This window comes from Microcebus murinus, chromosome 14, assembly GCF_040939455.1.
Source record: "Microcebus murinus isolate Inina chromosome 14, M.murinus_Inina_mat1.0, whole genome shotgun sequence".
Lineage (NCBI taxonomy): Eukaryota > Metazoa > Chordata > Mammalia > Primates > Cheirogaleidae > Microcebus > Microcebus murinus.
Genome location: NC_134117.1, coordinates 30,929,865 through 30,945,653, shown reverse-complemented (window position 1 = coordinate 30,945,653; position 15,789 = coordinate 30,929,865). Strand labels below are relative to the sequence as shown.

Genomic DNA, 15,789 nt, shown 5'->3' with positions numbered 1-15,789 from the left:
TAATCAGTTTTAAAATGGTCGGAGTTCTGTGTAAGGTTGTATGTTTCTTTTTTTCCAGGGCATGTAAAATAGGACATCTGGGTTTTATCATTAAAACACTAAAATAGGTACAGCATTTTTAGGAAATTTGGGTCCTTATGTTTCACAAGTGGTGGATATATTTGATAGAAGGCTGGAATCTACTTATTTAGAGTTAAAAGGAAACAAATGAATGCATACCAATTTTGTTTCAGATGATATTTGGCTAAAACATTTAAGTTTTGACTGTTTTTCAGCATTTAGAAAAATAGGAGAAATAGAAAGAAATATTGTAGTTGATTTTATGTGAAAATATCTAGTATTCAGATATTTTTTTCTTTTATATTATATACTCAACTCTCATCAACTCATAGCAAAATTTGCTTTTTGTTCTCTTATTTGCATCTGTCAATTTGCCTATAGTACTTCATGGACATAAAAAGCACTGTCCTTTAATAATTTCCTTCCTATCCCAGGAAAAATATAAAAACATAGAATTTAGACCAGATGCAGTGGCTCACACCTGTAATCCCAGCACTTTCGGAGGCCAAGGTAGGAGGACCACTTGAGGCTAGGAGTTTGAGACCAGCCTAGGCAACATAGCAAGACCCCGTCTCTACAAAAATCCAAAACAAACATAGAATTTGAAACATAATGCTGGCTATAATGTAAGTATATTCCATGTATGAGTGTAAGAAATGATGCTATTCAGCAGAGAGACTTAGGAGGTACTGAATAGTGGAACAGCAAGGAAAATGTGAGAGGCGTTAGAAAGACTGTGATTTCCAAGTTCAAAGAAACACCATGTTAAATGCAGGTGCCCCACAAAACTAAATGCCATATGTGGAAATCATTAATATTAGTAAAATTGGCTAACCTTTCTGCTGTGTTTAAAGTATATAAAACACTGTCACATTATTTCCTTTAATCCTACAATTCTGTAAGGCAGGAGCTGTTCACAGGCCTGCTTTGAGTTGAGGGCACACACGAGATATTAAGCAATTGGCCCAATGTCACTCAGTTAGTAAAGGTTAGCACTGGGACTGCAAGCCAGCACCTCTGACTTCAAACCTGGGCTCCCCTACAGCATCAAGTGCAGAACACTTGTATAGTGAACATGTGAAAAACATGATCTCTTTTGTTATTAATAGTTTGGTTTGAGGGGTTATTTTTTTTTCTTTTTTTTGGTATAAAAAATATGTCACTTTCTAATACTCAAATGGTGTTTTTTACTTTTCAGTTTCTATCATCTACACCCTAAGCATTCCCTATTTCTATGAAGAAATTTCTTGACCTAAATATAAAACATGCCTTTACCCCTCTGAGCTTAAAACTCACCTTTTCTCTACATGAAAAGCAAGGCTGGTATTTGGCCTCCACGCCCTCTTGTTGGGGGGATCCGTGTAACCCCTAAATAACCAGGCCCCTCCACCCCAAACTCCAAAATAAACCCCCTCCTCTGCTGGTCTGACGCTCACTTCAGCCTCCCCAGGTCCAAGGTTGTGAATTTCTGCAGCTCCTGCCCTTGGGTTTATGCCCACTGAGCTGCGGGTCAGGGTCTCTAGCCTGTAACCAGCACCTGCGCCCTCCCTTTCTGGAACAGATCTTAGTGGCAGAGGAGGTTTTCTTCCTTTGACCTCCCCTCTCCTGCCATCCCTAAGGAATGCAAACAGCAACTGCACCAGTGTCTCTCCTCTGTTTTCCTTCAGGCCTCTCATCTAGAATTGTGCCCCAAATCTCCATTCTCCTCCACCCTTTCCCTTCTGTGGCCCACTCTGCAGGGCACAGCTGGAAGACAGCTCTGCTGCCACTGCCACCTCTTGGACTCCACTCAGCCTGCTGAGGGCAGAACATGGCAGGCCCTGTGCTGGGCACCTTGTTTTTATGGCCTTGACTCTTCTGCCTTTGTTTGTTCCTTCTGCCTTTTGTTTGGCAGGACCCACTGCCACCATCTCAGCCTCCGTTCTTCCCTTCCTCCTCCCCTTCACACTAGGTTCGCTCTTTCCCGGCATGCACCACTTCTTCGCCCAGGTGAGCCTGGCCCTGAGCACCCGCGAGGGAGGGCGGCTGGTGGTGCATCAGATCCTCAACGCAGAGATAACTGCAGCCCAGCAGGCTATGCCTATCGGGTGTCCTGAGGTCAGGAGACCTAGGGGCTTGCCCCAGCACTGCCACTCACTAGCTGGATGACCTTTGCAAGTCACCTAACCTCTCTGGTCCTCTGTCTCTTCCTCTATCAAATAAGGGAAATGGACTAAATAACATCTAAAGTCTTTTCCAGTTCAAACATTCTAAGGTCCATTGACTTATTAGTTGTCAAATTGCATAGCAGAACCACATGGCTAAAAGCTGGCCTGCTCTCTGGGCTATTCCCTCATGACAGCCTTGGCTGTGAAACAATAGTTGACCTTAATCTCCTCACTTTGGATTATAAAGAAAAATCTTCCTTTGTGTCATAGGATTCCTCCAATGACATATTGGTTTTAGGATTCCTCCAATGACATATTGATTCTGGAGTTATGAAACCAATTATAAAACCCTATGCTGCCTCCCACCCACCTCAAGCAGGTTCTAGAGATGAAGGGGTCTATTTTCAGATTGGCCACATGCAGGTGGAGGGTCTCCAGTGACAGAGACAAGCCCCAGGCTATGTCTACTTCAGGCTAAAAGAGCTCAGACCCAGTGCCAATATTGTAGGGTTCTTGTTGTTAAATGTTCCTTTGGGAAAAAAAAAATCACATGGTCCAAAGAACTTGGGAAACACTAAATATTAGCTGCTTCTTAGAAATTTATCATGCATATTAGCATATTAAAGTTGCCAAGAAATCCTGCCAATAGAAAAACTTTTATTTATTCCTGCATTTCCTGAACTTATATGGCTCCCAGACACTTTCTGCACAAAATACTTAACATCTGGTAGAACATGTCTCCCGGAACACAGTTTGGGAAACATTACCACAAAACATTGCTGACCTGTTTCTATCCGGGGCCTTTGGAGCAGAAAGGGTTCATAGCTGCTAGAATGTTTCTTGAACACCTACTATGTGCAGAACATGTGGGAATAATTCAAAACTGGCAGATCAAGTGTTTGCCTATCAAGATTTCAAAATCTGACTCTGCAAGGGCACGTAGAAACAAGCAGGCCGGTCAATAAACAAGACAAATGAAGTATCAAGTGCAGCTCGGAAGTGCTGCAGCCAGGCCACTGCACACTTGTCTGACTCCCTGCATTGAATTCTGTGCTCTCGGCTGTCTGTCCCAAGTTCCTTTGCATTGCTCCACCAGAGCAGTTATGTAGTCTCATCGCAGGACAGTCACTGTTTATTTTGGTAGATTAAGTAGTTAGTAACACATATGCAGTAATTTTATCCTGTGCTGAACGTCCTAGAATTTTTGCCTTTCACATACAGCTCTGTTGGTTTTTGCTCAGAACTGAGATCTGCTCTTTCTCTGGCAAAGATGACCTCCTTTTCACAAAGCAAGAAAGATGTCAAAATGGCCAATGTCTTAAGATATGGCTTAATCCCACTCCACTGTTGTCACTGCAGTCTAGCGGACCTGATGTTCCCTGGACAAAGGCCCTGGGTTCTTGGGGTGGCTGCTCTTTTAGAACCATTTGTGACCCCTGCTTTTCCAAGTCGAGGAATTCAATTCGGGGGGTCAGACAAGTGTGCAGTGGCCTGGCTGCAGCACTCTCAAGCTGCACTCAATACTTCATTTGTCTTGTTTGTTGACCGGCCTGCTTGTTCCTGTGTTCCTTACCCACCTACCAAGCCATGTCCATGTGTCCCCACTTCCTCAGAGAGCCCTGACTCAGACCCCTTCCTCATCTCCTGCTTCCCGTCCCTCACTGCTGACTCGCTTTAGATATTCTAATCATATGTTCTTTCTGAACATTCTCCTTGCCCCTTTTCTACCTTCTGTCTCTCCTTTCTGGCCTCTTTAAAAGAAAAAAGAGGCCAGGTGTGGTAGCTCACGCCTTTAATCCCAGAGCTTTGGGAGGCCAAGGTGAGAGGATTGCTTGATCTCAAAAGTGCAAGAGCAGGCTGGGCAACATAGCTAGACCCATCTCTACAGAAAATTAAAAAATTAGCTGGACACACACAAAAAATAAAAAAATAAAATAAAATAAAATAAAATAAAATAAAATAAAATAAAAAATTAGCTGGGTATTATGGCACGCTTGTCAGCTCCTCAGGAGTCTGAGACAGGAGAACCACTTGAGCCCAAGAGTTGGAGGCTGCAGGAGTTATGATCACAGCACTGTACTTCAGCCTAGAGGACACAGTGAGATCCTATCTCTAAAAAATAAAACAAAAGAAACAAACAAACAAAGATCATTCTTTTAGAGGATCTAATCCTCTAATCCTTGGAAAGTCCTTCTCTGCTAAACAGAGAAGGGAAGCTGGCGCTGTAATAGAAAGACTAACATTGTTTCTACAAGTGCTACATCTTCAAGAAGGAGCTGCTTATTATTTTTTTTAATTATCAATATGAGTTGACATTTACTGAGCACATTATTGGCGCTACAAGCACCAGAGCCTTTTAAATATATTATCCCTTTTATTAATCACCACACTTCTATGATACAGGGTGTTTTATGAGAGAAGAAATTGACTCTCAGAGTAGGTAAGAAACTTGATCAAGGTCACAGAAATAGTGAAAGGCAGAGTCAAGAAGTGAACTTTGGCTCCAAACCCAATTTCTTTGGCTCCAAATGCTCTGTTGTTCACTGTTACATACATTCTCCTCCCTCCTGAGCAGCACCCTTCTCTACAGTAAAACAGAGAAGTTGAGATAGAATTCAAGTTTTCATCAGATTTATTCCCTAACAAGTTTCATTCCCAGAAGCTTGCCCCTACACATATGTACTGCACAGACAGATTTAATTAGCTTCTTCTTAATGATCTATTATATCTACCAGTTCAGTGGAGCCAGGATATAACCGATCTTGGTGCGATGCCAACATCCTTTGTTTCTTCACACAGATTTGTCTTCAGGGGAACATACACCAACACACAGGCAAACCATTTTATTCCCTTCCATTTTCTCCTTCCTGCTTGATCATTAGTGTGATTTCGTTGTTTGTCTCCTACTTGCTCCCTATCTGCATTGCGATGGGTAAGAACTTGTATTTCACTATAAATAAAAAACTGATTTTCTGGGCACACTTTTGCTTGCTTGTGGCAGGTGCCCACCTGCCCTGGGACCCACAGTGATTCGCAGCACATCTCCAAACCTACTGGTCCTGCCTGGCAGCCCTAGAAGGCAATTTTACTCATCCCCTTTTCCCAGGCAGTGTGGCCCGGGGCCAGTGGCCTCCTCATCCTGGGGACTCGAGTAAGCCATGTCCCGTCCATCACTCAGGGAAACAGAGGGGATGTGCCCACCCATTCCAGAGCAGACGAGAAGTCTGCCACTACCCTCATTCTCTGCTTCCCGATTATCTCGGGGAAAATGATCTCCCATGAGTGACCTGCAGGGATGGATACCCACAGGTCTGCTCCCATACATGCTTTCCCCTTCCAGATGCTTTAATTCAGGAGGGCCCTGTCCTGTTCTGCATGTCATAGAAACCTTAACATTTTAGATGGGTGCCAGGATAGGAATGTTGGTAAAAAAAAAAAAAAAAAAAAAAAAATAGCAAGTGCCAACGCTGCATTCTCTGTGACTTCTTGGAGTGCTAACATTCCATTTCCAAAGTGATGGGACTCAGCCGCATTGCTCAGATTTTGGAGCTGGGCTCTGTATGGTTTTTGCTGAGGCATTTCTTTGCCTGGTAGATCAGGGTGGTTGTCCAGAGCACAAAGCTGCAATTAATATACCTTTGCATCTAACCCTAAGAGAGAAAATGAAAAGTAGTAGAGCATGGGAGGCTAAAATCACAGGCTTTTTTATTTTGACATATTATGGGGGTACAGATTTTAAGGTTTCAATAAATGCCCATTCCCCCCCACCCCCCACTAGTCTGAGTCTCCAGCATGACCATCCCCCAGATGGTGCACATCTCACTCATTATATATGTATATACCCGCCCCCCTCCCCCCTCCCACCTGCCCAATACCCTATTACTGTAGTACCTATGTGTCCACTTAGGTGCTGCTCAGTTAATACCAATTTGCTGGTGAGTATATGTGGTGCTTGTTTTTCCATTCTTGGGAAACTTCACTTAATAGTATGGGTTCCAGCTCTAACCAGGAAAATATAAGATGTGCTATATCACCATTGTTTCTTAGAGCTGAATAGTACTCCATGGTATACACATACCACATTTTGTTAATCCATTCTTGGATTGATGGGCACTTGGGCTGTTTCCACAGCCTTGCAATTATGAATTGTGCTGCTATAAACATTCGAGTGTAGGTGTCTTTTTTGTAGAGTGTCATTGGATCTTTTGGGTAGATGCCCAGTAATGGGATTGCTGGATCAAATGGTAGATTCACTTGTATCGCTTTAAGGTATCTCCATATTGCTTTCCACAGAGGTTGAACTAGTTTGCAGTCCCACCAGCAGTGTAGGAGTGTTCCTCTCTCTCCGCAACCACGCCAGCATTTATTGTTTGGAGACTTTTTGATAAAGGCCATTCTCACTGGAGTTAAGTGATATCTCATTGTGGTTTTGATTTGTATTTCCCTGATGATTAGAGATGTTGAGCATTTTTTCATATGTTTGTTGGCCATTCTTCTGTCTTCTTTAGAAAAGTTTCTGTTCAAGTCCTTTGCCCACTTTTTAATAGGGTTATTTGATTTTTTCTTGCTGATTTTTGTGAGTTCTAAGTATATTCTAGTTATCAGTCCCTTGTCGGATGTGTAGGATGCAAAAATTTTCTCCCATTCTGTAGGTTGTCTGTTTACTTTCATAACTATTTCTTTGGCTGTGCAGAAGCTTTGTAGTTTGATCATGTCCCATTTATTTATTTTTGTTGCTGCTGTGATTGCCTTTGGGGACTTCTTCATAAACTCTTTGCCTAGGCCGATGTCTAGGAGAGTGTTTCCAACATTTTCCTCTACAATTCTAATAGTTTCATACCTTAAATTTAAGTCTGTTATCCAGCGTGAGTTGATTTTTGTGAGAGGTGAAAGGTGTGGGTCCTGTTTTAGCCTTCTACAGGTGGCTATCCAGTTTTCCCAGCACCATTTATTGAAAAGGGATTCTTTTCCCCAGCGTATGTTTTTGTCTGCTTTGTCAAAGATTAGATGGTTATATGAGGATGGTTTTATATCAGGATTCTCACATCTGTTCCACTAGTCAATATTCCTATTTTTGTGCCAATACCATATTGATTTGATTACTACAGCTTTGTAGTATAGTTTGATATCTGGAATATTAATGCCTCCCATTTTGTTTTTGTTGCCTAGAATTGCTTTTGATATTCGGGGTCTTCTTTGGTTCCATGCGAAGCGTAAAATTATTTTTTCTATATCTGAATCACAGGCTTTGATTTGGCTTATTCCATTCCTAGTTTGCAGGTGTATCACCTTGGACAAGCCAGGTTAGCCACTCTGGATTTCAGCTTTCTCATCTGTAAAATGGGAACAGTATTAGTCCCAGCTGCATAGGGCTGAGAGGACTAAATGGGATAAGTACTGTGCCTTTCATAAGTTCATGCCCAGTGCATTGAAGCTGTTGTATTATGCAAAGGGGAAAATAAATTGATTCATAAATAGCTCTGCTATTTATGAACCAGGATAGTTTGAAGCTAACAGCTCCCTTATATCAAGACTTTTTATGTAAACTATTAGTGATGAATTTTAATGGGATAACCAAGGCCCTATTCTAGGGCTAGCAATAAATACTTTTACAAAAGTGGAGAATATACATGAGATGAGGCTTCCTTTTGAGTAGCATTTAATAGTTGACTCACAATGAATGATCTGTTCAGTTCCATTGAGTGTGGCAAGAGAAGATAGGATAATACATTCTGCATAACTTTTGGCAATTCTCCAAAGTCCATTTAACTAGAAATTGTATTTGCATATCTCAATCAAAATATTTTCTCTAGTTGATTTGAAATAGTAAATAACTTTAGTGAATTTAGAACCCAATTTCTGAGTACAGCATTTAAGAAATTTATAGTTGAATTATTTGAGAATAAAGAATGATCTTCTACAAACTATGGGCAAGACATTCTGCAAACAATAGAAAGATGGCTAGAATAACACAATTTCTATGTTCAAGGAGCTAACAATTTAAGGAAGGTGGACATAGACACAACAGATTTAATTTCAAGGCAGAGTATGCTTCTTACTTTTCTTGCTCTGAGTGCTCCCACCCTCATGCCTAGCATAGTTCCCGGCAAATTCACAGGCATGCAGTAACTGTTTGTGGAAAGAATAAATACTACCATAGAGATATAAATAAAATGCTTTGGGAGGGTGACTGGGACCAGGACGTGGCAGAAAGACCAGACTTCTAAAGATGGCAGCATACAGATGGGGGAAGTTGGCCTTGTACGTATCCGATTACAATATCAGTCATACTGCTGTTGAATTACTTCCTTATGTTATTTTCTCCCATGAGGCTCCACACTACTCAAGGGCAAGTACCATGGCTGTCTTGTCTACTGCTGCCCAGCATGTGCATAGTACATATTAGATAATACATGTTTGTTAGAAAAAGGAGGTGCATCTCAGGCCAAGATGTATTTGTCAGGCAGGCTCTCCTGATATTGTAGCCAAGACAGCTGTCGGCAGCTACAGGCTCATGTCTTTACTGTTCATGATTCCAACAAAAAGATTGTCTGTTTTTCTGATAGCAAAAGACTCCAGGAGGGCTCCAGTTGGCCTGGCTTGGGTCGTATACCGACCTTTGAACAAACCACCGAGGCCAGGACTGAAGGAAAGAGTGTGGTCAGCCCCATGTAATCTGCATAGATTAAGATGGGGAGATGTCAGACAGCCAAAGTAAAATGAATAAATTCCCTATATATTCACAAAGAATCAGACTGAAAAATGGCATAGAGATAGGAATAGGCAAAGAACAGACAAGGATGCATGTAGTAGGACTAGAATGTCAGATGGATAAGTGGTGAGCAACTGATTAAGAATTATTACTGGAGGTATAAATATAGATCAGATGGTGCCAGCCTTGAAGGCTAAAAAAAGAGATTTAGAGATTGTTCTGAAGACAAGTGTGATGCAATTTGGCAGAAAGGAAAGGGAGTATAATCCAAGATGTGTTTAGGGCTTCTGAAGAAGCCATTTTTGGGTACCTCCCTTTACCCCTCTCTGTCTCTCCTAAGCAGAGTCATCAGTGGAACCGTGCCAAGTAGCACAAGAAGCTCAAGAGATTCTTCTGCACCCACTTCATGTCAAGGAGGATGCCTGGGCGTGGGAAACATGGTGGCTACTGTATCTTCAGGACTGAGATCCTGCCATGAATAAGTCATAGCCTCTGCCTTTAAGGAGCTTACTGTTGGGGAAAATTGGTCTGCGACAAGATACTATAAAACTGTATATATAGGCTGGGCATAGTGGCGCATGCCTATAATCCCAGTACTTTGGGAGGCCGAGGTGGGAAGATCATTTGAGGCCAGGAGTTCGAGACCAGCCTGAGCAAGATTATAAAACCCCATCTCTACAAAAAATAGAAAAATTATCCAGGTATGATGGCATGCCTGTAGTCTCAGCTATTTGGGAGGCCAAACCCGGAGTATCACTTGAACCCAGGAGTGTGAGACTGCAGTGAGTTATGATGACATCACTGCACTCTAGCCCAGGTGGCAGAGCAAGACCTTGTATAATATGTGTGTGTATATATATATATATATACACACACACACATACAGCCAGTGCAGCCAAGAAGCCAAGCAGTAGCATGCCTCTGCAGTCCCAATTGCTGAGGGAGGCTGAGGCAGGAGGATTGCTTGAGCCTAGGAATTTGAGGCCAGCCTAGGCAACATAGCAAGACCCCCATCTCTAAAAATAAAAATAAATTAAATTAAAGCTATTTATATGTGAGTGGGCAATTATAATAGAAAACATTGATATTTTATTCCTAGCAAGGCATCAGGCTCCAGAGAAGAGGCAATATGTGAGTTATCTTTTTAATAGGAAAGGATTGTGCTCAGGACACAAACCCTTCTAAGGGTAATCACAGATTCTTCCTGGTCCAGCCTTGTCCTATTTAGGAAGCGAGACTTAGATATTCCACTCGTCTGGATTTCTGTGTTCTGTTACTTGAAATTCAGCCTCTCTACAACTCAGGTAACAAACAATATACTAGCAGCAGCAGCAGTAGCAGCAGTCACAGCAATGAACATTCATTGAGTCCTTAACTGCACACTAAGCATTGTGTTGAGATCTTTAGATATAATTTCCGGTTTTATTCACATTTTAGTGAAAGAAAATTGAGGCTTAGAATAGTTAGATGGCTTGCCTCGGGGACATGCATAAGGAAACCATGAAACTGGCAGTGTCTACCCAACTGCAATGCCCATGTTCTCCACTGCTACGCTCTGCTGCCTCACTCACTTCTCCTTCTTCGTTCCAAATGGGTTACAGTCCCAGTCTCCAGTACAGGTAGCTCCATGCAGCCAGATGGGATGACTTACAGTGCCATGCTGGTACTGCAGAAATCATGCTTGAGCTCTGACTCGAGGCCCCAGGGTGCAGAAAAAGGACACTAAACACCTGGGTGAGTTCTCAAACTTCAGTGAATGTAAGAGTCCCCAGTAAGGTTATCTAAAAATGCAGATTCCTGGGTCCCACCATTAGAGAGCCTGATTTTTAAGTCTGAGTAGGGCCTTGGAATCTGCATTTGAACAAATACCCAGTCACCACCACCACCAGTGAGGAGCACTGCCTAGGCAGGTGTGTGTGTGTGTGCGTGTATACACATGCACGTGCCCACACGCTCTAGTTCAAGGGTGGTTTTAGTAAAGCTCCATGGAGGGCAGGTATGGATGTGCATTGCACATAAACTACTTAAAAACAGCTGTATCCAGACTTTCATCGTCTTGGATAGATTTCAGCATTTGAGCCCAAGCTTTAGAGTGACCAGATACCCATTACAAAGGATCATCTTTCTATGAAAACTTCTGCTCAGCGTATTAAAAAAAAATGTTTTGGCAGAAAGTCATTTGTCTACTTTTTCTGGACCTGGGAACAGCAGTAGGCCTTTTGCCAACTATAATCCCTGAGCATTTGGAGGCTGAGAATCCTCCCTGCCCACAGCCTCCTGGGACCCTGCATGGCCTGCCTGTCGGCCAGAGGCACAGAGCATCTCCGTGCTGAAATGTGGGAAAGATGGTCTCTGTCCTTGAGGTCTAAGGGCCTGCTGAGGGAGACGGAACAAACCCATGTGAAAGAGGCAGGCGCACACATATAACAAAAATAAACCAGATGCAAAGCCATGCAGCAGGGAGAAGCCAAGTGCAGACGTAACTTTGGACTCAGGGTCCTACATGAAGCCAAAGAGAAACAGGAGGAAATTAAACTAAAGGTGCTCAGTGAAGCACTAGAAAAACCTTCCTAGAGGCGGTAAGAGTCGTTCAGCTATTCATTCATTCACTCATTCGCCGACTCTCTTTTGGATTCAGGGTAGATCCTGATGGGTCACTGACACTGTTACCTGCCTGGGACCCCAGCAGCCCCAGGAGTTGCCTTCAGGAGGATCACAGCGCCAAATGTGCACAGGGGTCAGAATGACATGGGGGCACTAATGAACACACAGCACGTGACATAGTCCAGGTGGGAAGTCAGGGAAGTTCTCCTCAAGAAAGTACGGTTTTCATCAGATCCCTGAAGGCAGCCTCACCGCTTACTCTAGGGGGCTGGGGCACAAGTACAAAGGAGGCCCCAGCCTGTTGGCCTACCCGCCTTCTCTTCCCTTCCTGGCTTGTGTGCCATCATGTGGACACCTCCCTCAGGCCTCCAGTTCAAATTCTGCCCACACACCACCGCCATTGCCTCCCTGCCCTTGGCCAGCCTGTAGGCCTCAGGGTCATGATCTACTCTCAGGAAGACGGATGCAGATAAATGGCCTTTGCAGAGCAGAAGTGGGCTTGGGCCGTTTGGGCCAGGGATTTGGGAGGCCTGAGTATACAGGGCGGAATGATCTAGAAGCGGGTGCACAGCCAGGGGTGGATGTGTGCCCTCAACCCTGCAGGCAGATGAGGGCCAGTGTGGGGTTTCTAAAGCATGAAGCTCATTGCAGGATCCTGACTGCCTAAAGAAAAGTAAGAGGTAGATGAATAAAAAGCTTGGGGGCCAGGCGTGTTAGCTCACACCTGTAGTCCCAGCACTTTGGGAGACTGAGGCAAGAGGATTGCGTAAGCCTAAGAGTTCAAGACCAGCCTGAGCAACAGAGTAAGATCCCGTTGCTTTAAAAAAAAAAAAAGCTGGGATGTTGGGGAAGGCTTCTCATAGAAGGAACAACCAATACAAGATCCCCAAGATGGGGTACAGGGGAGAGGGGAGGTGAGGGTAGGGAATGGGCAGGGGCCTGGGAGGCCAAGGTAGAGATTCAGCTTTATACACCAAGACATAGTGGACCAGGGAAAGGCCATTCTTAGAGGTGCAAGAACATTCCTTCCAAACTGAGCTAGTGTGACGCCAATAAGGTATTTGATGTGAGAATAGAGAGCAAGCTGTTCCGTTCAGCCAGGCCTAACAGTACTGAGAAAAACCAAAGAAAGAAAAAAAAAATATTTGGAGAGGGGAGATTGTGGAGGAGTTGTGGACGTGGACCAGGGGGTCAAGGTCATTCGGGTGAGCCCAGAGCCTTCCGGGAGAGGCTTTTATTTGGCTGGGAGCCAGACTGCCTCCTTGCTCCATGCTGTCTACTAAAATAAGGCAGAATAATCCACCACAGTTAGCACCTTTCTGCTCTAGAAGCACTCCCTATGCCTGAGCCATAGCACTTCAAACAATTTTTGTGGTTTTCTGTGTGATTTCAGTGTTCCGAAATTCCTTCTGGATTGGCAATGCATTCCATTCTCCACTTAGTAAATACGACCACCTTTTATGCTTTGGTCAACAATTTGACATTCGTCACTGAATTTTCATTCCCTCTGTGTCATTTATTATTTCATAATTAGCAGTGACACTCTCAGCATTTAATGCCTATGAAATTATGAATACATTGTTGCATAGTAAGAATTGTCCCTGAAGTCCGTAAGCAGATGTTGGGGGGCGGGTGTGTGTTTATGGTAACAGTGCTTACATAATCTCGGCAGCCAGGGGCCCTGGGGACTTACACTGGACGATGGAACAGTTGGATTAAATTAGGTTTCCATGTGAAATATGGTATCGCTATTTTTTTCCTAGCATTGTGGGAAAGTATATGGAAAATGATTTGACTGATAGGAAATAAATCTGGATGCACGATCGGGAAGGAGACACAAACCGAGTGGTAGTCTCTGCCTGCTCTGAGAAGCAGGCCTGCCCAGGGGCAGGTGAGTTAACCCTTTCCAGTCACTGGACTAGGAAGTCACTGCATGGTCCTGAAAGAACAGTGACTTTCCAGAGACTCTGACTTGCCGTCAATAGGAAAGGAGCCCTGGAAAGAATGTAGCCAGAGGCCTCGACAACTGAGTTCGGTGACTTTGAGAAACTGTTTTAATTTTTCAGGATCTCATTGTTATTTGTGAGAAGAAGGGCTTGAATTTCCAACTCCAACAGTCAACAGGGCTGTGATTCTAAGTGTTTGCTGATGACTTCCCACTGCAGGACAGGGCTCATCGAAAGCCAGTCAGACTAAAGGAAGAATTGGACGGAAGTACCAGCAACATTCAATCTCCATTGGCAAAACCATTTCTAGTGAGCCAGGGTTTCAGAAAGGTCACCAGGGACAGGACGAAACAGACAGTGAGCAAGGCATTCTTCATAGCCACAGGAGAGGGGCTGTCTGGGAATCCCAGAGAGTTCCTGAGGTGACTTGGACCAGGGCTTGTCCCACGGTCTGATTCCAGATCTGTTCTCCTGATGTCGCCTGAGGGCCCAGCGAAGTCCAGAGCAGGTGGAGAGCAGAGGCACATGCTGGAAGCCTGCAGGGCTCGGGGGTGGCGGATGGCCCATCACATTTCACGTCAGCCTGTTATAGAAGGGAAGAGGCAGGTTACTCTAGTGCTCCTGGCTGGGACGAGAGTATAAATCCTGGTTTATCACTAAAACTCCCTGTTGCTACTATTTCCCTATTTGTTTCTGTGTGGGGATAGTAATGAGGTATGAGCAACCTTTCACTGAAAAACAATCCTTTTCATTCTGTATTTTTCATTTCTTTAATCATGTTTTGGTTCTCTTCTCAGTATCTACTCCTTTTATTCCAGCTCTGTCTTCAAATGTGCAGCCCCAAATTGACTACTTAGGACTCACCTAGAACCAAGTTGAAAGAAACTGTCACCTTTCATTAGATGAATGAGCACTGGACTGGGAGTCTTAGTTTTGACATCAACAAGAACTGTGACCTCAGAAAGCCACTTCTCTTACGAGCCATAGATTCTCTATCTGGAAAAATGGGGTTGGACTGCCCTCTGTGGTTGCTACCAGCACTAAATGCCATTGAATCTTACCATTTTATTGACTCATGGGCAGTGTGACGCTAACCTTGAACACTGCCTGCACTTGTTGTGGGTCACCATGAATTCTCTGTTCTGGCCTCGTACTCACTCAGGCCAGGGAAAAGAGTTGCTGCCCAGGTCTCAGCACTGTTGCTGAACCAAGTGTAGCTAATAGGACCACGGAGGGTCAAGACCGAGACCTTGGTCTGTTAACAGCTGAGCTTACCGATCTGGACATTAGCCAGGATGGAGAAAGCAACTTAGATGAACACCAGTGTCCAAGCACCAACGTAAAGGCAACAGCAAAATTGTCTTAGGGATGAAGCATCATGGGGATTTAGAGGCTGCATATCATAAGGGGAGGGATATAGATGTGGATTAATATTAAATATTATACCCCAGTCTGTGCAGTAGGAAAAAACAAACCATATTAGAATAACTACATGCCCAGAGCTGGAGAGCATTACAGTTCATGTATACTCGTTAGGCATTTAGAGAGTGGTTAATAGTGAAACCACTGGAGCTGACACCCTAAGTTCAAATCTAGACTTTGCCACCTATTGATTAAGGACTTTAGGCAAGTCTCTGAGGATGACAACAGTCCCTGACTCTTAGGACCATTGTGGGAAATAAATGAGGTAAAATAGACAAAGTGCTTAGAACGATTCCTGGTGCATAGTAAGTGCTCTATAAGTATTTGTTCTTCTCATTATATTGTCATTTGAGGAACATAATAGATAATACATTTGTAAAAGATTATTCAAAATGATTTTATGCTTTCATTTGATATTATATATTTCACTACTTGATAAATAACATTAATTTAAGGACTAAATACATTGATTTAATCTAATTTTGATGTCCATCAGTCAAATATATTTCAATCAAAATTACCCTGAAGCCTTATTTTCTTATAATCTCATGGACTTGTTTAGATCAAAAGGGATTTTATGAATTGCCCTTTTCAGCCTCCTTATTTTACTTTTTTTTTTATTTCGGCATATTATGGGGGTACAGATTTTAAGGTTTCAATAAATGCCCTTTTCCCCCCTCCCCCCACTAGTCTGAGTTTCCAGCATGACCATCCCCCAGATGGTGCACATCTCAATCATTATGTATGTATATACCCGCCCCTCTCCCCCCTCCCACCTGCCCAATACCCTATTACTGTAGTACCTATGTGTCTACTTAGGTGCTGCTCAGTTAATACCAGTTTGCTGGTGAGTATATGTGGTGCTTGTTTTTCCATTCTTGGGATACTTCACTTAGTA

At 43.4% G+C, this 15,789-nt stretch overlaps 1 protein-coding gene across 4 annotated transcripts in view; it reads left to right on the top strand.

Annotated features, from left to right (window-relative positions):
* Positions 1-15,789, top strand: part of PLCE1 (phospholipase C epsilon 1) — a 288,193-nt gene that overhangs the window by 185,891 nt on the left and 86,513 nt on the right. The window lies entirely within an intron of this gene.